Source organism: Coloeus monedula (assembly GCF_965178545.1).
Source record: "Coloeus monedula genome assembly, chromosome: 2".
Taxonomy (NCBI): domain Eukaryota; kingdom Metazoa; phylum Chordata; class Aves; order Passeriformes; family Corvidae; genus Coloeus; species Coloeus monedula.
In genome coordinates this window covers 28,176,298-28,203,030 of record NC_138782.1, presented here as the reverse complement: position 1 = coordinate 28,203,030, position 26,733 = coordinate 28,176,298, and the positions used below count along the sequence as shown (strand labels likewise).

The 26,733-nt window shown below is 39.4% G+C and overlaps 1 long non-coding RNA gene across 7 annotated transcripts in view; it reads left to right on the top strand.

The window, feature by feature from the left end:
• The window catches only part of LOC309570052, a 156,482-nt gene that overhangs the window by 60,122 nt on the left and 69,627 nt on the right, over window positions 1–26,733 (top strand). For all 7 annotated transcript variants that reach the window (XR_014226232.1, XR_014226233.1, XR_014226234.1 and 4 more), the window contains 5 exons: window positions 795–1,016; window positions 12,257–20,315; window positions 20,829–20,981; window positions 22,788–22,932; window positions 25,734–25,880. This is a non-coding gene — a long non-coding RNA (uncharacterized lncRNA). The remainder of the gene's footprint in view (window positions 1–794; window positions 1,017–12,256; window positions 20,316–20,828; window positions 20,982–22,787; window positions 22,933–25,733; window positions 25,881–26,733) is intronic.

The following is a 26,733-nucleotide window of genomic DNA, read 5'->3' as shown; positions in this document are numbered from 1 at the left end:
GATCTGAGGCAGTATTGTTTAACAAAGCATATTGTTTTCCCCTCTTGCTTTTACGGAGCTTTGATGCTGATTTTAGAACTTGACAGCTGTGTTTAGACTTGTCTTACAGCTCTTGTACAGAGCGGGGGAAATAGAGGTGTTTGGGGCAGCAGGTAACGTGAACTGTGTGGAGAGAATAAAGTCAAGATTTACCTTGGGAAACTGTGGAATTTGTCCACAATGACCAACTTCTAGCCACCCTCCTTTTGGGAGACTCCTTAGACATGAATGGGGTGGTGGTCCCTTATGCCCCACCCAGAGCTGTGTGCCTCAGGGAGGGGCTCGTGGCCACTTATTGCAATTATTGTTGAAAGGTGTGAGCTCTAGCTAGGCACCGTGCTTCAGAGGGGTTTCTGCCTTTGCTTGGGATTGTCATCCAGAACATCCTAGGAGACCCCCCAGGACTGCTTGATTTTCCCTGTGGTGCTCTTAATTTTTGCAGTATTTAGGTATGAGTATTTTGTGTGGCAAAATAATTGGAGTGAAAGAATAATTATTAGGAATGGTCTCTGAAAGAAAAAAGGTCAGAATTTGTTACAGCTATTGTAATAAATAAAGAGAAAATAAACTTTTTGTCATTGCTCTCAAATCCCTGACATCAATTCTTGTAGAATTGTGTGAGTTCGTCCTTTATGGCATAAAGAAAGGTGTAAAGAGTTTGTATTTTTTCAGTAGCTGTGTTTATAGGCCCACCTTTAAATAATTATGCATCTTGTTCAATATCTGAAAATTGTGATATTCTTCCATCTCTGCAGGTACCAGAGGAGAGTGTCTTGAATGAGTCAGTGGGACTGCACACAGAAAACCAGGGAATGGGCTGAATAGAAAAAGAATCAAAGGACATTAAAAACTAATGAAATAGAAGTTGGGCACAATCCTATTGAAGGTCTGAATATCTCGTCTCTCCTCTCTCATCACCTCTCCTCTCTAATCTAGAAGAAGACCCAAGAATCTTAATTCTTCCCAACTTCTGCAAGGTACCACGCAAACAAGAGCTCTTAATGAATTTTGTGTCGCAATATTGTTTGGCGTCCTTTTGAGAGAATGATGTTTCCATGGTGTTTGTTTAAGTCACAGCACTGAGGAGACGCCTCCTGAGTTTCAGTAAGATTGTATCTAAAGGAAGGGGCAAACCCCCAGGTGCCTTCAGATGTTTCTTTCTATGATGTTTAGATACATTCTTGTTTCCAAGATGGAGTGACTCTTATGGGCACAGAGCCCTGGGCAGCTTCTACAGCTTCTCTGTAGAAACACCACCTCCCCAGAGCATGAGCTTGTCTATTCTGTACAAACACTTCTCCCACTCTGATATGGGATGCCTTCGACTTTGTTTTCTCACCTTCGTTCCAGAATTTCTCTACTTTTGGCAGCTGAAGGATGTGACATGATGAGCAATCCTTGCCACCCATTGCACGCACTTGCACACACTTTGAATTAATTTTTAACTGGGTATCAGGAACAAGGATAATTTAATGGCTACAACTTTTAACCATTTCACAACTGATCAGTTTAGCAGGAATGTAAAATCAGTATACTTCTAAGCCAATATAATATTGTCTGTTGTGGGTTATAATTTGTATCCTCTATAAATCAAAATTAGCTGTTCAGAGGCTTTATTTGGGCACTGAGCACAGAATCTGCATTTATTTTCAAAGAACAAAATGTACTACAGGATTCTCACTTCTAACATAAGATGTTAAGCATATCCCTATAACTTTGCCCTGAAGTTTCTCATTTTAGAGAGGAAAAATCTAAAAATCCTTAAAGTATTTTTTGATATACAACCAGACCCGAATTTCATTGCTTGCACAGTTCTTCATTTTCAAACCACTGTGTTTGGTAGAAATGTCTGGAATGTGGAGTATTGTACTTAAAAATAAAACAAAACAATTCCTAATAGCCACTCTATCATTTATCTAAACAAAATCCCATACCCACACCATTCTGGAAGTAGAGAGTAGTGAGGATGGGAGAAGTAGTGGAAAAAAAAAAAAGAATTAGGAGTAAAACTGTGTATACAGTGGCCAGAATTAATCACTCTGCGGTTTGGAACAAAGATGAAAATATAAATTAAACAAAACTGCTTTTATCCCACAACATAGTTAAAATGCTAGTGCAAGAATTCAGAGGGTGCAGTGTTTAGTTCCAAAGAAACCTTTATAAAAGACCAGGAAGCCACTTCTGCTTGGTTAGCCTTATACTAAGGATCAAAGCAGAAAGGTATCTCATTTCCATATATAACTTTGAAGTATTTTGTAAAGAAATTCAGAAAATGTGTCTTAGAGTAATTCTTACCAGGCTGCCTTGCATCAGAACAATAAGTAAAAACTATAATGTCTCTTTGCTGGAAGATGTACCAGTACTGTATTGTTCAAAACTTCTTCATCTGTCTCTAGTAATTCTTGGTTTGTGAAGACCAAGAAAGAGTCAGACAGGTTTTTTATTGCCTTAGGATAACTTTTTTTTCCTCTGCTCTCATAAACTTTCCATATGCTTCTACATCCCTGTCTTGTTTTCAATTTTAGTGAAGGTTTTTATTTGGAGTCTCATAAAATTCTAATTTATTGCAGCTTCTTTTTATAAAATGCAGAGGGAAGGAGGGGAGTATTGAGATAGCATGTGCAAGGCAGTCCCAAGGAATGCATTTGAGAATTTATAATGTTGGGCAGTTTATCAAGCCCTGCTTCAGTTATTGGCAACGACTTTTCCTAACTCCCTAACCTATGATCATGTGTTCTCATGGTGTATATAGAAAAAACAAGTGGCTACCTAAGCACACTAATATATGATCTTTTTTTGGGGAGTACAGAATTCAAGTGCTGAACTTCTGAATCAGATAGACCATATTGCTGCATAATATCTCTACTGAGAGGTGGCAAGGAAAACCTGCCCTCCCAATATGCCACATCTGGCACTACTTGGTAATAACTTCTCATGCATTTTTGTGCATGATGGTCCTTGGAATCTGCTTAAATCAGGAACAGGAATGTCAGCTTAACAAGTAGTTGCTGGTTTTGCCAGCATAAAGGAGTGCATTGCTAGCACAAGGAAAGGCATTTCTGAATTTTTCCTCTTGTAGGGCAGAAGCCAGAGCAGAAAGTTATAAGATGCCTGGGATACCAAAATCAACATTATGAGAGACCTGAGGAACATCCGAGAGCACAGAGAACTCCCAGATCTCTGTTTCTTCTGCACATGGGCTCCTGCACACAAAGAGGTGTCAAAGGACAGCCTATTTGATACACCCAATGGGAACAGAGGACCAAACATGCTAAAATGTTCATGGACTCGCACATCACTTGTTTTGCATTTTTACATTTGGTCTTGGATAGCACAACAGGTCTTCAAACTCATATCAGTCTATTTAAGTAAGAAAGTAATCTTTCCTACTTATGCATTCCCAGAGAGTGAGGGGAAATCAGGTAAAAGAGCCCCCCCGTACATGATGTGCTCCTAAAGCTGTCAGTTCTCACTGTCCTGTTGGGGACTGATTTCCATCAGTGTGCACCATTTTTTGAATACTCACAAGAAATAAGATAGGAGTGACAGATCCCTCTGGAAGTCACTGATGACAACTGACTCTTACCTGGTTTAGGAGCAGAGTGTGTGCCTTTGAGGGAGCAGGAATACCTCCAGGCTTACCTACTCATGCTCTGTTCAGAATTGACTCAGAACCAAACTGAACAAAAAGGAACAAAGTGTATTTCCCAACGGCAGAGCTGTTTTCCTTTTTTCCTTTCTGGTGTTAAGTCGACTAATCTAAATGAAAACCTCACACTTCAAATAGTGAAGAGTTGTGGTGCTAATGTGTTACCATGGTTCAAAGTTACTGCGAAATTTCAAGTAGTCCCTGACTTCAGCAGAATGAACACAACCTTTTTTGAGCAAGGAGTTACATCACTTTTACATAACTATGTGATGCACTGAAAATACCTGTGAAAACAACTGTCCAGAGTTAAGGGTTTAGTGCACCAGCACAACCTACACAAAAGGTGTACCAGTAGTTTAAGAATTTTGTGCAAATCACACATATACTTTTGTGTATATTGTATGTTTGATATACATGTAAACATTTATATGCACAGACATGCGGGTATTTTCTGAACATGTTCTTCTTTGTGAACGTGAACCCCTTCCCACTCTGTACATGTTGTGGTATATCAGTAATACAGCACTTGTGACGTTTAAATATTTGGGGAGAAGACCCTCCTGGAAAAAGTTCATAGCGGCGGGTCAACCTAAGTAATGGAAGAGAAATTCAAGTCCCACACACATAGCACATTTGAAGTCTATTCTTGCAGGGGCTGCAAGGAAATATGAGAGCTGCTCTGCTGGAGAGAAGCTGCTGTGCACTGGACCCTTTTTTTCTCTTCTAAATAAAACATAGAATAGGCTTTTAACTGCCTTTTCTCCATAATAGCTACTTAACCCTGTTCATTAACATTAAGGGAAAAAAAAGAAAATTCCAAGAAAAATTCCTATTCAGAGTAAAAATATAAATTAAACCAAAGTGCGCAATGCACACCCTTTTCTTTCCTTCCTGTTTTGTTTGGTGTTTTCTAGCTCTGCTTTTTGGACAGCTGAATGGGGGCTGGGAAAGTGTTTACAATATTTTCACATGATTGAGATGGCAGAGTTCTTGCACTCTGTGAAAGGCCTTCTGTTTTCAGATGGCATTGAAAGTTTACCGTCTTTCCAGACAAAAGGAAGAGAGCTCGTTGCCAGCGGATGAGTAATGGGCATGGCCTCCGCACAATACCGCCTATCCAGTCCTAAATCTACATGGTGTTCTTAGGCTTCCCGGCTTCTCCAAAGCAACCTTTGTCTCTGCTCTGGGAGACCAAAACTGCTCGTTGGGCAAGTGGGGATGCAGCCAAGAGGGGAAGGCTCAGTGACAACAGTTGCTCAGTGCTCACTGCCCAGTATCTGCCTCCTCACCACGCCACTATAATAGTTGGGAACCCATCAACAATTGAGCATCTTCTATACAAATATGTTGCAGACCATCTGTATACTTTTCAGTTCCAGAAGATTCCAGTAACTCACTAAGTTTTAATACATTTTTTCTCCTTGTTAATCTGACAGGCTGCCCTGAGATAAGTAATTAAAGCAAAAGCCTGACATAATTTTTTCGGAACTAAAACTGCACAGAAGTTGCCAATTCCTGTATTTATTTTCTTACAAGAAACTTGAAGCAGGTATTTTCTTCTGTTAACAATTTTTAGGTTCTATCAAGTCATCCTTTTTGGTTTTTGTCAGAAAACTATTTTAGTGAAAATGATTGCTAACACAATCTTAGAAAATACTTGAACAGACAATTCTGAAGTTTTTCCAGAGAATTTGTGCACTTGTTGGTGTTATAGAGACCAGTAGGTAATTTTTTCTTGTTTCTCTTATACAGCTTCCTAGAGCTTGTCTATTTGGAATTTATCTATATGTGTATATGTGTATGTAGGCTATGTGTGGGGCATGTGTGTGTGTGTAAGCATGTCTCTCTTTGTGTACCTGTCTAAAAGAACTTGCATTTCACTGTGCTATAAAGGGCATGAAGAAGAGCTTTCTAAGAATTAACTAAGCATTCATTAACTGCACTTAATTTTGACTGTGTGCTTGGCTAAGAATTGTCAGTATTAGGTTCTTATTCTTTCATTCTAATTTGGTGTTGCATAGCGACCAATGTATTGTGGTCAGGAAAATTGAAGTAAAGACTTTAGGAGATACAAGATTTCTTAAGGGTTGGTTGTAGCTGGTATCAGCAATTTACTGATTAACCTGTAGTAACCTGTAGTGCTGACAGTCCTGGGTACACAAGCAATGCATTAAGGTTATTAGCAAAACAATTTTCTAAATTACCTGAATGGAGCTCTCAAGGTAACTAGTTCTATTCTTTGGATTTTTTTTCCTTTCCCCCTCCCCTTCCCCCCCCCCCCCCCTTTTTTTTTTTTTTGAGGAGTTGACCATCTAAAGCAGCATTAAAATAATCTGGCTTCATTTCCTCTGCTGAAAGAGCAAGTCAGCTGAAATTTGGACATTTTTCTGAAAGGAGGGGGGAAAAACTAGGTAGTTTTTGTTTTAAAGAGCATGACCATATACATTCCACTCTGGTGCCTTTAAAGGGGACTTCCCTGTTTTAAATGCCCTTGAGCAGAGAAATTCCAACACCTCTTAATTGTTTAATATATTACAGCCTAAAACATTTACAGAAGTGCTTTCCAAGTATTTCACTGTTCCAGGTGCTTGGTCCTGCACCTTCTAAAATAATAGGCTATTTCCCCTCAGTTTTCCTGTACTTGGTGCCACAATGAAACATATGCTCTCTATCAAGGGAAGGGGAAGTGAGGGAAGTAAGTGGGATGCCTGACATTGGTGCTGGTGCTTGCGGCACACACAGAGCTCTCTGTCTTGCACCACAGAGCTGCTAAAGAGTGAGAAAGTAACATGGCTTGTGCTTGGGCTGTAATATCCAAGGAGAAAAATATCATATTGTTAAGCATTTGAGTGTCACTCTGCACAAAGACCCCTTATCACTGTGTCCTCTGAGAAGCACCACAAAAAGAATAATAATTCTACTAATCAGGAGGGCTGAACATACACCGGTGCACAGTACAGCTGTCTTGCAGCTGCTTTAGGGCCATGCTCCAAAATGCATTTATTCTTGCATGGAGGTGCCATGAAGCCAAAGTCTGATGTCTGTCACATGTAACTACGTTCCAGACTGAGGCAAAAAGAATATTTGGAAAAAAGATTACACCTTATTTTGATCCAATAGGGACAAAGCAAGATACAGTTTTCTTGGCCTGTACTTAAATAATTTATTTTTCAGCTTGTTTGGCCAAAATGAACTGAGGTTTTTCCCCACTCAAGAAATAAATCTCCTAATACAGAGCACTTAGGACTCCCTTGGTTCTGTGAGACTCTCCCCTGACATAACAGGATTTGAGCTGCTCTGTCACTCTTATCAGCACGTCGTGCCTCTGCTCAGAGTCTGGGGTGCCTTGTGCTCATGAGCTGTGCAGTGCAGCCATGCCACGAGCACAGAAAACCCAACACACTGGGACTCAGTGCGTGGGCACCAAGGAAAACTGGGCAGGCAAAGGGACTTTGTCTGGAAATGCATCCTCAAAGTCCCTTCTCCTTCTTGAAAACCCTCCCTGCTGTGCAAATGCAGGCTAACGCAAATTGTTTAGAGAGCTGGGGTCTCAGACACTTCTAATAGTTCTGTGTAAGGGAGCAGCAGCTGGATGGTTTCCAGTAAGAAGCTGGAGGGAGAGAGGCTCTGTCTGGCCCGAGGGAGGAGATAATGTGAAGTTAAACAATTCTGTGAGAGTGCAGGACTGAATCTTTCCGTGGCTGCAGTCTCCATCAAGCACTTCCCAGCACAGTTGCCTGCCATCCCTTTGAACCCATGTCTCCCATGTGACAGAGCAGTGGTCTGGCTGCTGAGCCACTATCCTAATATTGTTCTTTTAATCTCACAAAAATGTGTTATAAAAGAGTTGGATTCACATGAGAAATTAAGTATAAGATCTGTCCTCATAAAGACATTATACCATGAATGCTCTCTTTCTGCTGGCTGCAAGAATAGGTGGCTCAAGGGTGAAAGGGTAGCATTTACATTTAAATACACCTATTGGAATTGCACAAACAGAAGGCTAAAACTACTGCTCCCTCTCTGAATGCTTTTAGAGTTTGATGCTTTTTTTTACGTAGTAGCATTTTTTTTTTTTTAATGTAATCAAAAAAGGGAATTGAAATCCTTAAGATGCCACAAAATAAAGTAAAGGAGGTCTTTGTGCCAGCAAGGTAAATGGATGAACCTTTTCAAAGTATTTTACTTTTTTCATCTGCATGTTCCACTCAGGAGGCGAAATCCAGATTTCAACCAGAGCTTTCTCTGCTGTTACACTAACTGGTAGTGCTTGCTGGGTGGATGCTGTTTACATTTCCCAGACAAAATGAAATGCACATTTTTTTTTTTTTTTTGGTATTTGCCAAACCCAGACTTACCCTGTGATAAAACAGAAAGCTCCATAACACCTGGGGAAAACAGAAACTGAAATAGCGTGGAAAAGGAATTTTGTGCAAGGGTAGCCTGGCAGCCAGGGTGCAAGTTCAGTGAAACCCTTGAAATGGACCTGCTTGACCCGGGCCAGGGCTTACTCCCTTTCCTGTCCAACATCTTTCTCCCCTCTGTGCAGTGACAGAGGCTTATGGGCTGGTGTTGCAAAAGCTCTGGGCTTACCTTTGCTCATTGGCATCTCTGACTGAAGAAAAAAGAAAAAGAAAAAGAAAAAGAAAAGCAGAAAAACCCCAAATGTATTTTCTTTGATTTTTTTTTCTTCACAATTTTTGATGGCTCTTTTATCACGATTTTGCACTACCCTCACAAGGGCCAAACCAAAAAGCATGAACAAATACCTTAATGTACAGTGTAGCTGGAAATCAGAAATCAGGAGCTCCATGCTGAACAATTTTGCACATATTCCCTGATATGTATTAAATTACTGCACAACATATAGCTAATTACACGAATCATTAAATATGTTCCAGATACCTCTGAACATTTAAGAATTTGAAATCCAGATCTGGATGTGCCAGTTTCTTAATATGTAGTTAATATTTTTTCCTTTGAATATGTATGTAAAACTGCTATCTTAATATATAACCTTGGCCAGTGTGGAATATAAGTAATTTTTTAAAAAAATAATCAAATTATATGGACTTTGGAATCTCTACAGAGTGAGATGATAGCCTCGTCAAAATGCATGCAAAGAAAGGAAGAGTGAAGGAATCCATATCTCCATGTTCAGGAGCCCTTTATGGGTCTTTTTTTCAAAGTATATTTGACTGTATTTTGTTTGGTTTTTTTACAGTTTTGCCCTTTACAACACTGAGTGTCTGTATAAAAAAACCCTGTGTGTTCCTTTGTCTTCCTAGTCTAGCAAGTTCTAGTCCTCCTAGTAAGTCTTCCTAGCTTCCTGTCTAAGAAATGCTGAATAATTTTTTCCTTTATACTTTCTTGATTTTTAATAATTTTATGCCAGCTACTCATCAGTTATCTTTTTCTCCAAGCCAAGGAAACCTCTGCCACCTAAACTCTCCATGTAGAGAAGCTTTTCTACATGTTAGATAATCCTTGTTGCACCCTGTTTTAGCTCTTGTCCTTCTGCTATGCCCTTTTGGAGGTGAGGGGGTCAGAGGTGTGCTCAGTATTCACCCTGAGCATCCTCTATATTGTTATTCTTCCCTTCAAAAGGACTCTTGAAATCCTGTGTGCTGTCTGACTGCCAGCGAGCAGACTTTCACATGGAGTTTAGAGGTCCATTTTAAGGAGGAATTATTCTCATGGCCTGTGGATTCATAGGGTCTCATTACCTGATTTCAGAGGATTTCATGTCTTCTGCAAGGCAGTTTAGGACAGCCTAAATTTCATACCTGTGTTTTGAACTTACAGTGCAATGAAGGTGCCTCAGTGCTCTTGAACAAGAAATCCCTTCCAGCCAGCCAATAGTCAATATTATGCACCTCATCCCATTGAAAATTTAGGCAAAAATTATCTTCTGAGTAATAAAATAGAAAGTAAAGCTAGTATTCAACAAGTAGAGGGGATGGTAGATGTTCTGAGATTCTGGTTCCCGGCCTCAGTTTCCTGTTTTCAATAGTAGTGTAACATAAAATGCTAAGTTCTTTCCAAGAGAAAGAACCAGAATCAATCTACTACCACTGTTTGGGAGGTAAGTAATTTCTCTTGTTTCTGGAGAAACCTTGTCAGGTTTCCCTTCCAGGCCAAAGAAGGAAGCCTGTAGTTGCTTTTGGGTTTTCATATCATTAGACTGTGGTCAGAAGATGGTGCAAGTTTCTGTCTGAGGTTAGAATCAGACACCTCCATTCAAATTCAGGCAATATTATTGGATATGGGCTGAGAAGTTTATGCTAAAAGTTTAGTATCATGAAGTTATATCAAGCATAGCTCAACTACAATCAAATATTTATTTCCTAGTTTGAGGCTCTCGTTTTACGCTCTGAATAAATAAAGTACAGCCTGAGCAAACACAGGTTTTGAGACAAGTGCAAGCTCTACTTAGAAGTTAACAACCTGATTTCTCTCTCACACCACTTTTACGGTCATTTAGCTCCATTGACTTTGGTGGAATGAGTCCTGATTTACAGCATTGCTTCAGTGCAGGTTTAAAGCTGTGCTACACAAAAGCAATGCTGGTGTCAGGTCTTTGGGAGCAAAGCGTCTTTGCATTGTGCTTGCCACAGTAGAATCAGGTCTGAGGCACTAAAGAAAATCTTTATTATGTCTAGATCCATAGAGAACACATTTTCCAAAAATTATTTTGGTTTTTCATTTGTGGCATTATTTTATCATTTAATATTGGTTAAAAGGTTTGTTTTTTTGCGTTTTTTTTCTCCAATGATTTGTTACTAACCAAGGTAATCCTGGGGTTTCAGATCAGAAATATAGGTCAGAGGTTTACAAAGTCCATATTTGTGTGTAATTTTGGTTGGAACAGATACCATAAAACTGAAATTAAAAAATGCTGTTAAATTTAAAACCAGAAGCCCAGAAACTAAACACATAGAATTAGTAATTTTAGGCATGACTTGGAAATTAGTTTATCTCCTGTCATCTCTCCTAAGTGTGACTGTAAGTTTGCGCACAATGGGCTACCATTTCTTCAGTTTAATGTGCACCACCCTAGGAGGTCTCCTGTGCTGCTTCTCACCTCATATTGACTTCCTAGTGTAGAGCAGGCAGGAAAAGACTTCTGAGTGAATGCATCTGATCAAGCAATGAGAATCTGTTCTGTTAGCTTGACGCATGTTGACACAAAATACAGTGGGAAAGCTAAGCAAGGTGAACACGGTAAACTTTCAGTCTGCTTCACTGCTAGGTAGATACAACCTTGCCTGCTGGAGTTCTCCTTTAGGATCTTTAGCTTGTGTAGGCTGAGGATATGGAAGAGCACATGTGCTTTTGATGTGTCTGGTGTACTGCTTAAATTGCCAGAGTTCACTTTTCACAGTCTTTAGTCTGTCACTGGGGAGCTGTAGAATGATCTTCCTTGTGAGCCAGCCCTTGTCTTCCTATCCAGTGCAATGGCCATGTTCTTTGGAGAAGAGATCAGCTCTCTTCTCTTTCCCCTTAACATAATCTGAAGTGCGGTAGGAACATCAGGAGGGCAGAGCAGCATTAAAAAGAAGGATTTGTTTCCTGAGAGATGGCATTGTTTCTCAGCTCCCAGCAGCAGAAACTTTAAACTAATAACCTTTCCAGAACATGTAAGCCAGCTGAGCCCAAGACTCATGTTCATTTTGATGATTTGATATTTTGTTATGATTATTTCTAGCAGGGGCAATGTTTCGCAACATCATATTAATGATAATAATAAATAAAACCATACTTCCCTTTCTCCCCCCCCCCCCCAAAACAACTTCCACTATGGTTATTTACTCAATAGGTCTTGGGGGGCTTCTAGGCTGTTACATTTGTCAGGGTCAGCGCAAGACAGACCCTGCTGAGAGAACCAGGTACCTGTAGTGCCACTTCTGTGTTTGTCTTCCTCCCCCTTGCCCAAATCCTGACTTTAGGGAGGGAACAGATTTTTTTTCTTATGTGCCTGGCCTGCTGGGAGAGCCACATAGCTGTGGTCTGTTTGCTCAACATTAGCTGTGCTGCCCAAGTGTGAAAGCAAGCATGGAGTGTAGATTCTCTCAGACTTCTGTGGGATCTGGAGCAAATCCATGAGGAATGCTACTGTTTTCAGCACTTCCCTTGCTCTGCCTAAGACCAGGCACACTGAGATATGAATGTTGTTACAGCTGCCACACACTATATATAAGCCTCATGTTAATGATTATTGCTTTAAACTAGAAGGTCTTTGTTTAAAAATGTTTCCTTCCATCTGGAACCTACCAGGTTGTGTTATACTTAAAGTAATGCTTTCTATTTTTAATGTTGTTAACAGTGTACCTGGGATTTACATAATGTAACAGTTTGTATTTATTAAAATATACTGTCAATTTATTTATTTATTTTGCAGACAGCTTTACAGTAATGGAGAAATAGCCCCAAATTAATTGAAACTAATTAGCCTATTCATTTTTCAATTGTTTGTATAATTTTCTGTTTTGGTTTCTTTATTACTTCTAGGTCTGTTTTGATCCACTCCCTTTTCTTTAAAATATAATGAACTCTGTTGCATTTCAGAGAGCTGCATGGTCAACTCATGTCACTTCTGTCACCCTGCTGAAGGCCATATCACACTGCCAAAGCTTGGAAGCACTGACTGCTGGCTTCATCAAGACTGGAAGGAAAGGAAGACCTGGACACATTGACTACATCTAAACTATTAAACAAAATTAGTCAGAGACTTTTCCTGGAGGCCAACTGGCATGAAAGAGCTTCAATCCATGCAGTTAAACTCTCTTGCCCTCCAAATCACAGTGGCCACATCCAAAACGTCTATTGGAGATGATTGGTGCCTGACCTGGGTCAATACCCAAGCTGTGCTTGGCATTGTCTGGAAGAGCATTAGCAGGCTTGCACCAAAACCATGCCAGGGACCAGTTTAGTAATACGGATGGTTTCAGGCTCATGCCTTGCTGGTCTTGTTTAGTTTATTTAGTTCCAGAGGGAAGCCTCAGTAATTCTGCCAGGAGTCAACAGGAAACCCCTACTAGCCTCAGTGACCAGAAGCTGCTGAGAAGTATAATTATTAGGTTGTTCACCTCCTTCACATTTGGATTCTTTTTCTCATTTTACTTTTTACCAAGTGAGCACCGAAATTTTTTGAAATCTCAAAGAGTAATAAAATTGGGTTGTTTCCTGCACAAAACTTTTTAGTTTTGAACTACCAAGAGGTTTTTCACATAAGCTGAGCTTCTGGAAAAGCCAGCTTCAGCTCTCTTCCCTGATAAAGGATCTCCTATGGCTTTGAGCAAGTAGCTAAGAACTTATGTGATCAGTGCCCTGTTTGGATAAAGGGGTAAAAAGCAATGAGGTGTTGAGACACAAACACACAAGCATGGTGGTCACACAAGCATGCTAAACTGATGTGAACATACAACTCCCTTTGATTTCTGTGGCAACTTATTTCATACGTCTGAGAAGGCAATTTATTTTAAATCCTGCAAAAAGGACATGAGTATGTTGTTATATCAGGATCCTTTCAAAGTCAGAGCACTGGGGGTGGGTTTGGATAAGCCTGATGTGTCCTTCATACAGTGTGAGGTAGTTTGCAGAGCTTGTGTTCTGTGTTTCTAGAGCTAACTCTGTGCAGTGTTACCCCAATTATCCCATGGAACACTGTGCTTCACAGTACTGTGTTATACTTCTGCCTTCAGCAACATAAATCAGAATCCAGCAATTCATGCCTGAATCTTTTTCTCTGTTCTGAAGATAAGTGAAGGCTGTGAAGGCTGAGTAGTTTTAAAAAGCTCATCATACAAAATTATTGTATTAGGCCATGCTGTATTACTGAGGTTACAGAAAATTACCAAGTTGTATGGAATTAAACCATGATTTTCCAATGATCTCAGCAACAGCAGAATTGGGACAATTTAATCATTGCGTTATCAGTTTGGTAGGTAACTACTATCCTGAATTGTTGCTCTGAATGAAAAAGACTGTATTGTTTTATCCAGACGGTTTCTAATTTCCAGCACTAGCCCTTACTTTTCTTAGAGCTCAGCCATACTGAATTTCTGAAGCTGACAAGTACTGATTTCAACAACATTTAAGGCGATACATATTTTGCTTCAGGTTTGCTGCAGGCTGAGTGTGCTCCTAATTAATGTGGTCACTAGATGTGCAGCACCTTGCTGAACTATTAGAACTTGATTGTGTACTTTTACCCTGTGTTCCTTTTTGGGTAAAAAGACTGTTTCTTAATTGATCTATTCGTGGATCAGTCTTATAAAGGAGGTTGTAGAGCCTTACACGTGCATTGTCATACCTGGCCCAGGCTGTGCAAACCTTATTTAATGAAAATGTTATGAAGCAAAGAACAAGTTGTTGCCCAGAATGATATACTCAGAAATTGGTATTTCTTTACTGAGCTGGGTTTTGAAAAGCAGGAAGTATGGCAAAACAGAGGAGGAACATTTGACTTTATCTAATTCTGCCTCCCTTTTCCTTCCCTTTTCCGTCTTGCCCCTCAATCTTGAAGCACTCTCCCATGGATGCTTGCATATGGTAGTGGCTCTACTCAGGCCTACTGAGACCAGTGCATCAGTTAAGGTTTGTAAGGCCAGAATGTGTTTATTTTTGCAGTCTGATCTTGTGAGAAACTGAGGAGGGCTTGCATCTCCCTCCTACTGATAACGGTGGTGTTGAAAGAGCTCAGTACATTCCAGGGCAAAGCCTTGGAGGTTGCTGGTTAGAGAGCTGCTAACTCTCCTTTGGAAGTACATGCAGATTCCTTTGGCCTTCACTGAGGGAAAGCCTGGCTCCCCACTGAAAAAAGAAAAGAAAAGAAAAGAAAAGAAAAGAAAAGAAAAGAAAAGAAAAGAAAAGAAAAGAAAAGAAAAGAAAAGAAAAGAAAAGAAAAGAAAAGAAAAGAAAAGAAAAGAAAAGAAAAGAAAAGAAAAGAAAAGAAAGAAAAGAAAAGAAAAGAAAAGAAAAGAAAGAAAAGAAAAGAAAAAAGAAAAGAAAAGAAAAGAGAAAAGAAAAAAGAACTGTAAGATACAAACCCCCAACACAATAGTTGTGGTGGTCCAAATAAAACATAAAAACCCCAGTTTCAGCCCAAGCACTCAGTCTGGGGAGGCTTTGGAATTAGAGGCTTGAAGCTTGACCCAGGGTTGAGTCCATGGTCTCTTTGTGGAAGGAGGGTGCAGGCTCTGCCCATGTGTAAGTGGGCTTTGGTGTGCAAGGAGGTAGCCCAGTGGCCTGGGCTGGTAGTCCCTGCCTGCTGGCTCGATGCTCATTCACTCTGCACAGGCTCTGAGTTGTGCTCTGCAGCCATCACCCCAGGCTTCATCTCAGGCTCTTTTTGACCCTCTTTGGCTGTTTTAAAGCTGTATCCTTTCAGCGTATATTCTGTCTCTAACAGTTCTCTCTCCTTCCCCGCCCCCCCCCCCCCCCCCGCCCTTTTGTACTTCCACAACTGAACTCACTTTTCCAAACTTCCCATTCCACCATCTATCCACTCCATATGTTTATATTTTCCTATTGCTGAGGCACGGCATGCTGACCTGCCTGGACAGAGCTCCTTTATCACAGAGATAAACATGATGTCCCCCTCACATAGAGTTTCTATCATGTGTGACCTTTCATCTTGAACTGCCATGACCTTTTTTTTATTAATGCTGTACTGTGCTGCTTGCAGAAGCCAGGAAAGAAAATCTTTTGTTTCTAGATAGAATACTGCTAAAGGACATGATACGGTCTTGTTTTTAATCCAGCTAATTAAAATCTGCATGTGCAGTGTAACTGAGAACGTAGCCTTCGCCCACCACTTTCCCACAGGCAGGGAATAAAGGCCTTTAGTGCAGCAGCAGCTAGCCACCCTTGGATAACAGAGAACAGAGCCCACAATTCATCCCAGCTTTCCTTATCATATTCGCAGAGGGCTTTCCCCTCCCTCCCTCTCTCCCTCCCCCTCTCTCTCCATGGAATCACTTACTGTAGCTATGTGCCTCTATACATCACTGCAGAATGTAATCAAGTTAAAAATATGTTAGCTTGCATTTATCTATGCTCCAGTGAGCTCCAAATATAATTCATTTCTAGTATAAAAAAAAAGACAAAAAGAGGGGGGAAAAGGAGGAGAAAGAGAAAGAAAAAAGAGAAAGAAAAAGAAAGAAAAAGTGTATATTTCTTATCAAATGTCAACCCTACTTATTTTAAAACTGTTCTTCCAAGAACTAACTGAATATCACAGTTTAGCAGTTCACACTTTTGTATGTTCATTATGTTGGATTTTTTGGATTTACTGGATGGTTGTGGTTATTACTAAGGCTGCCTTTTGTATGTGTGTGTGTCAGGGAGAGGGTGCCATGGACTTTTTTCTTATGAAACATTTCCTTGGTTAGTTTTTCACTTGTTGGTTTTTGTTGGGTAACTGAAGTGGGGAGGGAGGAGGAAAAGGAGGGCAGGCTGGTGGGAAGGAGCAGTGAGGGCAGAATGGGAAGCACTAAAATTGAGCCTCCACCTGTTTCTCTTTCTTCAAGTCATGTTTTATATGATAATGATGAGGTCATCAGGAAGTATAAAAATGTGCCAGGAGATTCAAAACTTGGAAGGAGATAGTACAACATGAGCAGAAAATACATTGCAGTGCATGTGCAGAAGCCCTTCCCCCAGAGAAGCACACAAACAGGCTTTCTGTGGGCATTCCCTGGTAACCCGCACAAAGAGCTGCTCAAACAGCTGTGCCTTTGGCTGGGCACCATCCATGGGGCTGCTGTGGAAAATGCTGATTTTGGGGCATTAACTTCCCCAACACAAATTCAGAGAAATATACTTACAGTTGCTAATGGAAGGGATTGTGAATCCTAAATAAACATGCACCACCTTGGGAAATGATTTCCTTTATTTATTGTTACAAAAGATTCATATGTGTGTTGTACTCAGAGAATGATTAAAGGTGTATGAAAAAGTGATGTTTTGAATTCCAATAAAGCTTATTAGGTGACATCAGTCTAACTAAAGCACCTGACACCACATTTTTTTAAATATCTAAATATTTTGAAAACAGAGAACAGTTTGATTAGAAGATGTCAGAAGTACCATGCTGCCTATATATTAATATATGCCATGCTGTTCAGGCACGAGAGTGCTTTTCATCACAATTTGGTTATCTTACGCTGAACTCCATAAGCATGAATAAAGATCTGTACACTTTTCTGCTTCAACTGCCTATGGAAAGTCAATATTAAATAAGAAATAGCTCTTACTAGACTTATGTAATTCTGATATATTTTATTTATATACCACAACATAAGTTTTTAATTATTCTGGAATTAGTGTCTAATCAGTGCAATGGTGGTAGCCAAGAAGACATTTATCTGTATTTTACCAAGTAAAGGTTTTCTTTTTCTCATATTTTGAGGAATATATTCAATAATTGCTCTTTGATAGTGACATCTACTTTGACACACTAAAAAGGTTGTTAACGTCAAGTCAGATATTTGATATAAAATTAGTGTTTATATATTGCATAAGCAATATAAGATTTATGAAGCTTCATGTCTTCCCTTTAAGTGGGCTAATCCTAATAAATCTGGCATTTTTTATTGTTGCTTAGCAGTCTTGCTTAGACATAAAATTAATTGTATGATTTGTATTTTGAAGGACAACTACAATTTTTATGGGCAAGAGCCAATGTTAAATAATGTCCTATAATTCCATGTAACTAATTAGAGTGGCGATTATTATTTTTGCCACTAATAACTGTTGTTGTACAGCACTTTTTGAGGAGAGGGCACATAACAAGAGCTGAAAATCAACCCCATTGCTATGTTAGTCACACATGGCAAGCAGTACAGCATAAATTTCCTCTCAAAGTTACTGAAGGATGCTGAACATCAGGGCATGCTAAAGGTCAGGCTTAATAATGGGGCATAAGTCTCAGATCCCCACAGTGAACATCTAATGTATTGGAAATCAGGATGTCTTTACTAAGTCCCTAAATCACTTTATGCACTCAAAGCTACATCCACAAAGTTTAGCTTGTGACAGGACCCAGAAGTGTTTAGGAGGTTGTTAGTGCACTTAATGAACAGAGGATCAAAATGACGTAATCTCACCTGTGGAACCTGAACTTTCATTTCCGACATTCTGGTGTCATCAGCAACTGTTTACAGGGATTCCTTGTTGGTGACACCATGGAAAACAAGGCTGAGGGCATACTGGAAATTTTGTGTCAATTTTCTGATAGTTTTCAATTCCCATTTCAAAAATTTATTTCAAAGTTTTCGAATTTTCATGGTTTATGCATCCACTTTTTATGCCACTTTTTATGCCACTTTTTTATTAATCTTATGCACAGCAGATATATACTGATCTTTAAGAACTAAGAGGCTATTCTATACTAAGTGAAAGTTCAGAAAACTGAAGGGGCTGACATGCCATAGATGGCAGTTATTTAAAATGTTCAGCTATGGCTGCAGAAAGATCCCTTTAAAAATGACCATTCTTCTTTTCTATACTAACCTTGCATCAAAGTGATTACTTATATCAGTGCCAAAAGGAGTGAAAAGAATAACTGTGATTAAATTCCTTTTGATGCTGCAAATTCCCCTCCAATCCAATTCTCAGATTTCACTGCATCCTTTCCTAACAAAAGCTGGCTGGCCCAATTTTGCAAGAATGTTTTATAAGGCTATGAAACCAAGGGCTGGTTAATCAGGCCCTTTCTGCAAATGATAAAGACCAAGGCAGCAATGCTGCAACCAAACTGATGATTCAGGGGGACAGTAGGAGACAGCTGCTGAACTGCAAACAGAACATGAGTCACACTCTCCCTCACTTTTGAATGAAAAAACCCAAACCAAAACAATAATATGGTTAGAAATCACTTTCCCTACCCTCAGAATCAGAGAGTGGCAGCCCATCTATTCTTGCAAAAAAACTAGGTAAGTTTGTTACTGATGGTGAATGCGATGGTGTAGCCACGTAGCTCTGGACACAGAAGAGTGATGCTGACCAAATAATCATGCCAAAGTCAGGTTTTACATACTAAGTATAACTCTGTGAAAATAAAAACCAACTTGGGAGCTGGGATTTAGCCTACTGCAACAGTGTAGTCATAAAAATAAGCCTAATAAGTAATGGGAACATAGGGACAGTGCTCATTAGTTATAAATAATTAGTTATCAGCAATGGGAAGCCTGTGGTAGTGGCAGGAGTCAGAGGCTGGTGCCCTGAAGGTAGCTGACAAATGAAATGTGGTAGGCATACACTGTGTCTCCTCCCCTTGCCAAGCTGATTGAGAGGTGTAAACTACTGAAAGAGAACAGAACTACTTGCTCAAAGCATTGTAAAGACTTCTTTCTACTCATTTACCCCTTGTCTGCCAGTAAGGTCTCAGGCATTTTTCTGGAATATGATTATGCCCAGAAGGGTCAAGGTGATCTTCCAATCAGTTCAACATTAAATTGAAAATGAGTCCTTGCAAGCTCTTCTTCTCTACCTGTGGTAAGAAGCCTGGAACCCCTTTAAAGAAAAACCAATTGAATTCCATTTTTCCAAATTCAAGTCTGATGCTGTTCCCATTCATATTGGTTGGACCAGTGTGCCTACCTACTCCAACATCAGTTTCTATCTTTCCCTGCTAGAAATAAAGTCCTGAACTCTACTTAACATCAGGAAGACAGTTTTGGACAGGAAGAGTATCCAAAGTTCAGGTTTCTGAAATTGTGCCCACAAGTAACTAGCCAGAGTTTGGCCCTCTCAATCTGTTCACTTCCTATGAGGATGGCAGTAGTATGACATTTAACATCAATAGAGTAGTCCAAAGAAAAGAAAAATAACATGTTTGGCACATTTTCTGGTACCAAGGGATTACCATTTACTGCTGCTGTTATTTAAAAATACTTGCATACATATAGGTAGCCTTTCTAATTTTCCCAAAAGAAATGAGAACAGGATTATATCTGAGCAAGCTAGCTAAACATTTACTAATGTGACAAAAATAATGCATGATTCATCTCACTTTTACCTTTTTGTATACTAAACTTTGAATAATTTCTCTCAGACAGACAAGTGCTATGCATATGCATGGCCCAATACTTCTACCCTGCTCCCTATCACTCCAGGAGGACTGGGATGATTCCTCTGTTTGCACCAGATAAGGCAGGACATTGGTAGCAGCAGATCTTTTACCACTGCTCTACTTTTTGGATTCCAAACTGCTGAAATGTGCTGGGTACATCCCTGACAGCTTTAACATATTGAAAAAATGGAACATCTCTGAAAGTTTCAGTCCAAAATTTAGCCAGCATCAGATCAGGCATAATCTGTTTTTCAGAGGCAAATGTGAGTGCTTAGAAGGAAATACTCCTGAACACATGTAGTTGCAGTTTACCTCTGACGACATCTTTGGGAAACATGCTGAAACCCTCCACAGGTACAAGGGATGCACAAAGCCTGCAAGCTCTTCACCAGGTGGAAAAGTCATTCTGTGTCAGCTAAGAGATGAAATGAAACAAAAGAGACAGAGTTCAACACACATGAACTTTCTGAATGAAGGCAACTGAAAGGTCAAGAGAATAATCGAAGTGATCAGCAAGGTGGTGAGGCACACACCAAAAGTCAACTTCAGGTGTGCTTCCAATCAGCTGCTTGTTTTGTGAAAACATCATTTCAACCTTATTTGTTGCACTTGCAAGCTACCTGGATTAGCCTGATGGTTAACATGTGCCCTGAGAGTTTGCTCTATCTTTTGCTGGGGCTGTGTTGTTGCTTGGCCTTGGTGCTCTGGCTCAGGGTGCTGCATGCTTTGCTTATACATTACAATATTTGTATTCGCTTTTCCTTGGCTTTGCTTCCAGAAACCTATCAGCAAACCTCTAAATATTTTTTTTTTTTATTGTCTACCATTTTTTCTTCTGTAAAATGATACCTGTAGTGGCTTGAAAGTCAGTAAATGTTCTTTATGTAAACCTGCAAACGCTCATCAAGATGCTTTGACCTCTGTTTAATGTCTTTCTCTGAATTGTTTTCTTTTAATTTCTAGTTACGGTATTTTCCTCGTTGTTTGTCTCAAATGCTTTTCTTTAGCTAGCAAGATTTGTGATTTCTACTATCTAATTTTGTTCTCTCTTATATTTCAAAGTGCTCCAAGCATTCTGATCCTTTATAAAAGTCCTTGCTTAGAAGTGCTTTTTCAGAGACTCAGCTGCTCACACCATGTTTTTTCTAAGAGTTTTTTTATTTTGGCGGTTACTACCCTGACAGATGGAATTCTTGACTCTTCCATTTGAATTTGGTAAGTAATCTCAAAAAAGTTAGGTGGCTTTGGTGTCACTTGTGAGATTGGGATTTCATTTCTTTCTTTATTTATAAACAACCAAGAACATTATTGGTTTCTATAGCTAAGATGGAAATATTGCCATTGGAGTTAAACTGAGGTTCAGGACCATTGTTTTAAAAGTAGTGAATTTAGGAGGCAAATGTAAACTTTCTTAGTGTGATGAAACATGATGCGTTCCTTTGAAGTATGTTTCAAGAAACAAGAAGTTTTCATTAATTGTGCTTTGAACTTAGTATATGAGTTGACTTTTCATCTCTGACTTGATTAGCTTCAAAATACTATTAATTATAATAATATTTAAAATTTTTTTTTAGACATTCTTTGTAAGTTGCCTTGAAGAAGGTCATAACATAAATTTAAGCAGTTGTAAAACCCTTCCTTCCATTTCTAAGCATTTACTCTTGGAACAAATCCTGCTGAAATCACTGGGAGTAAGGGACAATCTGGCCCATGAACTGGGAGAGTTGCTAATCTTATTCTTACCATAGCTGTCTCTTGCCTGGTATCCTGTTTTGTGTTTGTCAAGCTTATTCTTTGTCAATGTCTGGTTGGTAGATTTAAATAAGTCTTAGAATAGTGAGACACAGTTTTTCCCTGTAGAAATTGTGCCAGTTTGACTCTGTGGCATCCTGAACATCCAGTCATTTTATTATTTTGATTTTAATGACTATTTCCAAATAATGCCTTGATCAACAAGTAGAGACTCTTCTAAATAAAGGTACAGCACTCGTTACCTCCAGTCTTCTGAAATAGCTGTTGTTTACATGTAGTCTGAAATTTTACTTTCCTCACAAGTTGCCTGTGTTTTGGGTCTGGTAATTTAAAAAAAAATTCATATATTGGCAATTCAAAATCTTGCACAGCTGCTCCTCCTTATGACAAAACCAACCAAACACTTCCCTAACCCCAAAAAATCCCAAACCTAAAACAAAACAGTGAACCCCAAGAAGTTTTTAGATTAGTGATCCCCTGATGTTCTGAGCAAAGAAAATTGGTGCAGAAAAATAATAAAGTTCTCCAACAAAATGCCACAGATTTTCTAATTGCTTTCTTTAGGCCCTTCTAATCTAATGCCATCACAGAGTGTTGTATGAGCTTTTTGCTTCTGATGAACTTTTTTTCACCACCTCTCAGCTTGTGATAAACCCTCCAATTCATGCCCCAGCTTCCTGTTCCCGATATGCAGAACACATGTCAGAACAACTGGCCTAACTAGTGATAAAAAACAAACAAACAAAAACCCAAAAACCCACACAAAAATAAATAGAGAGAGAAACTATAAAATAAAAAATAGACAAGTACAAACACCAACCCAGTATGAGCTTTAGGATGTTAAAATCGAGATTTTGGAGATTCTAGAGATTCAGTTGTCGTGTAAATGAATCTGAGTTTTTTTTGTTGCTGCTAGTATAAATTTCTTTGGCTTGTAAAATATTCAGCGGACTCATGGCTGTTTCTCATTAGTGGTGGCTGTCACTAAAATGAATATGTTGCTGAGTGTTCAGTTTCTGGGAAACGTGGTTGAAACACGAGCAGCTCTCTCGATGCAAAGCTCAGAGTCAGATGTTTTCAGAGGGGATGTTCCCCATTAAGTAATGACAGAGAACCATACGGAACACATTACAAATCGAAATACTGATTGATGAAGTGCCTGTGGTCAGCTTTCTACAGAAATGAGAATTTTGAACGTATTATCACGTCAGCATGGAATTGATCTCATGTACAATCACATTTTGTTTTCATTTCTTTTTTGCTTTACAGTCTCACACGTGCTGTTCCAGATCACGTTTATAGCGAGCAGAACCTCAGACTAAAGGAAATAAAGCATCAAGTTTGAGCTCTGATGTTTCATTGATTTAGCCAAGTTCACAGAAGCCAAATATGTCTGGGTTTGTTCACACAGCTGGTGAGCTATAAAGTATTTCTCCCTATAGCAAACTTCTCTCCTCCTTCCAAGAGCTGGGAGATGGGACTCAGAGTTTGCTGGAGCATGCAAGCCTTGGGGAGGGAGAAGTGGTCCCCTGGTCAGGTGGAGCGGGTCTTGTGTGGGATTGCATTTATCAGACTAAAAGCTCCTCTTTGTTTTCTGCAAAGTAGATGCTTTCCTTCTTCCACTTAGCTCATTTGCAGGGGTTCAGTGAGGAAAACCAATTGGTTCTTGCTGACTTTAGGGCAAGATTGCTTGATCTGTTTGCATTCAAGTTACTTATTACTCTAGCTGTAAGTTCACATTTGTTTCAGATACAGTGACCTCTTCTGTTTTAGATAGAAAGCAAACAGGGCTGATCATATGGAACATGTGTACACAAATTGCAGTGAATGCGTGTCTGAGTCACAGCATATTTAAAGAAAAATATATAGTCAAATGGTAAATTTAGAACCTTGGGTCAAAGAAACTAGCTCCTTTTTTTTTTGCCAAACAGCTCTTAAGTGATTCTTCAGTAAGAGCCTGAGCTGGAATAGACTTAGACACATATTTAGCACAGTGTTATGAACGCTTGAGTGTTTCTGTTTCTGAGATCCCAACATGAGATTATTAGAGTGGTAAGGCACATCAGGTGTGAGAGCCAAGTTTTGCTTATGCCTTTGCTAATGGAAACTCACTCAAGTGAACAGAGTTGCTTGGTTTACATTCACACAGCTGAAGCCACAGCTTGGCCTGGGACCTAAAAGTTTGAACATAAGGGAAAAGTAACAATCAAAGTCTGCTAATGCCTAGAGATGTGAGAACAGTGAACTGAGTCTAAAAATTAGAAGTGAGAAGAGAGAAATATGAAGCATTCATGTAAAGCACAGGGGTAAACTTTAGGGTCTATTTTTTCGTAATCATTGATTTCAGACAATTGGACCTGATTATTCAGAGTTGTTAAGAATGCAGAATCCTTAGCTGTGTTCTCTGAAAATGAAATATTTGAGACTTACAGCAAAAAATCAAGTCTCTTAGCCCTCTTAAATACATGTAAGTCTTTTTGGTTGGATTTTTTTCTAAGAATTAGCCATGGTAAACTGTCTTTCAGGGATCTAATTTCTGCCCTTCAGGCTTCTACAGATGTTCTGTACAAACGCAGAACAAATGTACCTTCCTGATAAGCAATTTGTTACTTTTCACTCTGTGTTTATTCATGTCAGATATGTGCATTGGTATTTAAGCAAACAATAGTGTTTAAGTGATTAATTATTTCAAAGGATAAATAAATGTGGAATAAAATGAGGAAACATTTACAAACAGCTGTTCAAGGATATCAGATTTTAAGTTATCTGTAGCCTTCATAATTATTTCAATGTTCTTGTGTTATTAAAAATGTGATGCAGATGTCATAGTGATAGTAAAGATGAGTAATTAGATGAGATTCTACTGCCTTTCAGATATTTAAGTCAGGAAAATACTGGAAGTCTTTTTGATAGTGATGGTTAATCATTGGCAACAGTTGGTGGGGGCTGAAGGGCTTCCTGGCAGGACGAAGGTTGAGAGAGCTGCAATTGTCATTCAGATTGCCTTCCCCATGTACAGTTTTCTTACCATACACAAAGACCCTGCAGTCTTAGTGGCTCTTCAGCCCAGCACTATGAGCTCTGCTCTCAGAAATTTTGTAATTGTGTTTTCAGTGCTGTCCAGGAATTGCAAGTTTGAGCTTAGATTGGGCACAGATTAGGAAAGACTGACTGAGCTTTTATCTGGCATGAGCTTCAGATCTTGCAAATCCTGCCAGTCTTGGAGGATCACATATTCCAAAATCCTCACTGAGTCTGCTAACCCAGCCCAAGATGAGCAATAGTCCTTATCTGGACAGGAGAGCATCTCAGACCTTGTGTCTATCTCCAGGAGGACTGTCAGTGCGGGACATTCCCACAGTATGCTGTTTGGCCTGGGACAGATGATTGAGGCTTTGGTGCCAGGAAGACTAATTAGTACTGGACTGGGTGCACACATGCACACTTCTGGCAGTGTAACCAGCAGAAGGTTTTGTGACTTCTAGGCTTGCTCTGCTGTGACAGGAAGCAAGGGTGTGGTTCCTGTCTCCTGAAGCTGCTCCAAGCAAGGGTTGAGCAGGCTTGCCCTGCAAACCCCTGGCTGTGTGCCTGAGCTGCCCTCCTGAGCTGGAACTAGCACTGACGTGAATGTGCGGTGAACAAACTTAGAGCTGCAGAATGAGGTCAGTCAAACTGTTTATCTGCAGGCTTGGGCTGCATTTTTCTCTTTCCAGCACTAGGCACCCTAAAACCAATAGACCACCTCAATGAACTTGAGGTTTTCCCATGGATCAGATAAAATAAGGAAATTTTTCTCTTTTTCCTTCCACTGAAAGTTTCTAAGCTTCTACTGGGACCTAAATCAGCAGATTAGGAATCTAGATATTATTGAATTAATCTTCACCAGAACTTGTTTCTTTCTTGTATTCATGAAGATAGTATAGTTTTGTCTCAGATAAAATTATTCAGACAGCATTACATTAATTGCTATAGCTGTAGTAACCATTTTCCACAAGTATGGGTTATGGACAGAGAAGACTTGCCAATATAGTCATCACTAGTACAGATTTCTATTTCCTTTCGTTACTGTATCTTCTGAATGGCTTTGTTCAATTTTCTTCCTTTGAAGAAGATTGCTTTATTTTTTTTAACTTGCCAAGTCTTATACATTTCAGCAACCTTAAAAAGAATATTTTCAAAATGCTCAAGTAACTGAAGACTCTCTCTCTTTCTCAGATGTGATCTGGTGCTTACATGCGGGCCTGGAAATGCTGTTACCTGCCAAAACACCAGTCAATCTGGTGTGATACAGACACCTAAATCTTCTGAGACTCTTGATCCCATATAGAAGATCTGGCACTAGTACAACCATTGAGGTTACTGGTATGTGTTTTTATTGAAAAACATCCCAGTACAACAACATCTATAGACATAAAGGCATCCTATGTTGTTTCTTCCCTGTACTGCTATTTCCTTTCTAGATTGAAATAGGTGATACTGCTAAGAGTACCAGTATAACTGCACCAGTATTGAATGTTGTATTAACTATGTCTGACATCTTGTTGAAAGTTGTGACAGGCTCCTAAGTGCTAGTCTGTTCTGAAACTGAGATTTAAGGTCTAATGCCACAAAACTTCTTTGCTTTCTTTTTAGATTGAGGCTTTTTGTCTCTTTGGCTCTCTTGGAAGATTTTTCTATGGTTATGTTTATGCTGCCAAACTGAATTGGGATTCAGACTTCCGGTAGGACTTTGGGTATTATATCTGTCTCATAATAATGATAAAACAAGGATTAGGAATAGTGTGAATGAAGAGCAAGGCTTGAAGTTTTTGAAGCAGAACTGTCACCAGAAATAAGTCCATACTAATGTTGCACTTCTTTTATGAGAGTTATTTTGAGCTTTCCTAGAATTTTTCAGGCAGTCACCTGAGATCTAAACAGCAGGGCTCCCTAGAAAGTAAACAAAACCTTTTAGATGTGGTGAGCAGATCAGATTGGATATGAGTTCCAAGAATGTACAAAATTAAATCTATTTAATTTAACAACAGAAATGTTACTGCTTAGTGATAGCTCACACATGACTCATCTCCAGTGTTGCAACACCATTAACCAGAGAGATTGGACACAGAGATGACTGATCTTGGCCTTGCTGGGAATATCAATAAGAAGCCTAACCACTGCCAGTTGTGCTGTTTTTCAGCTCATATGTTAGCTGTATACAGAAAAAATAAATATT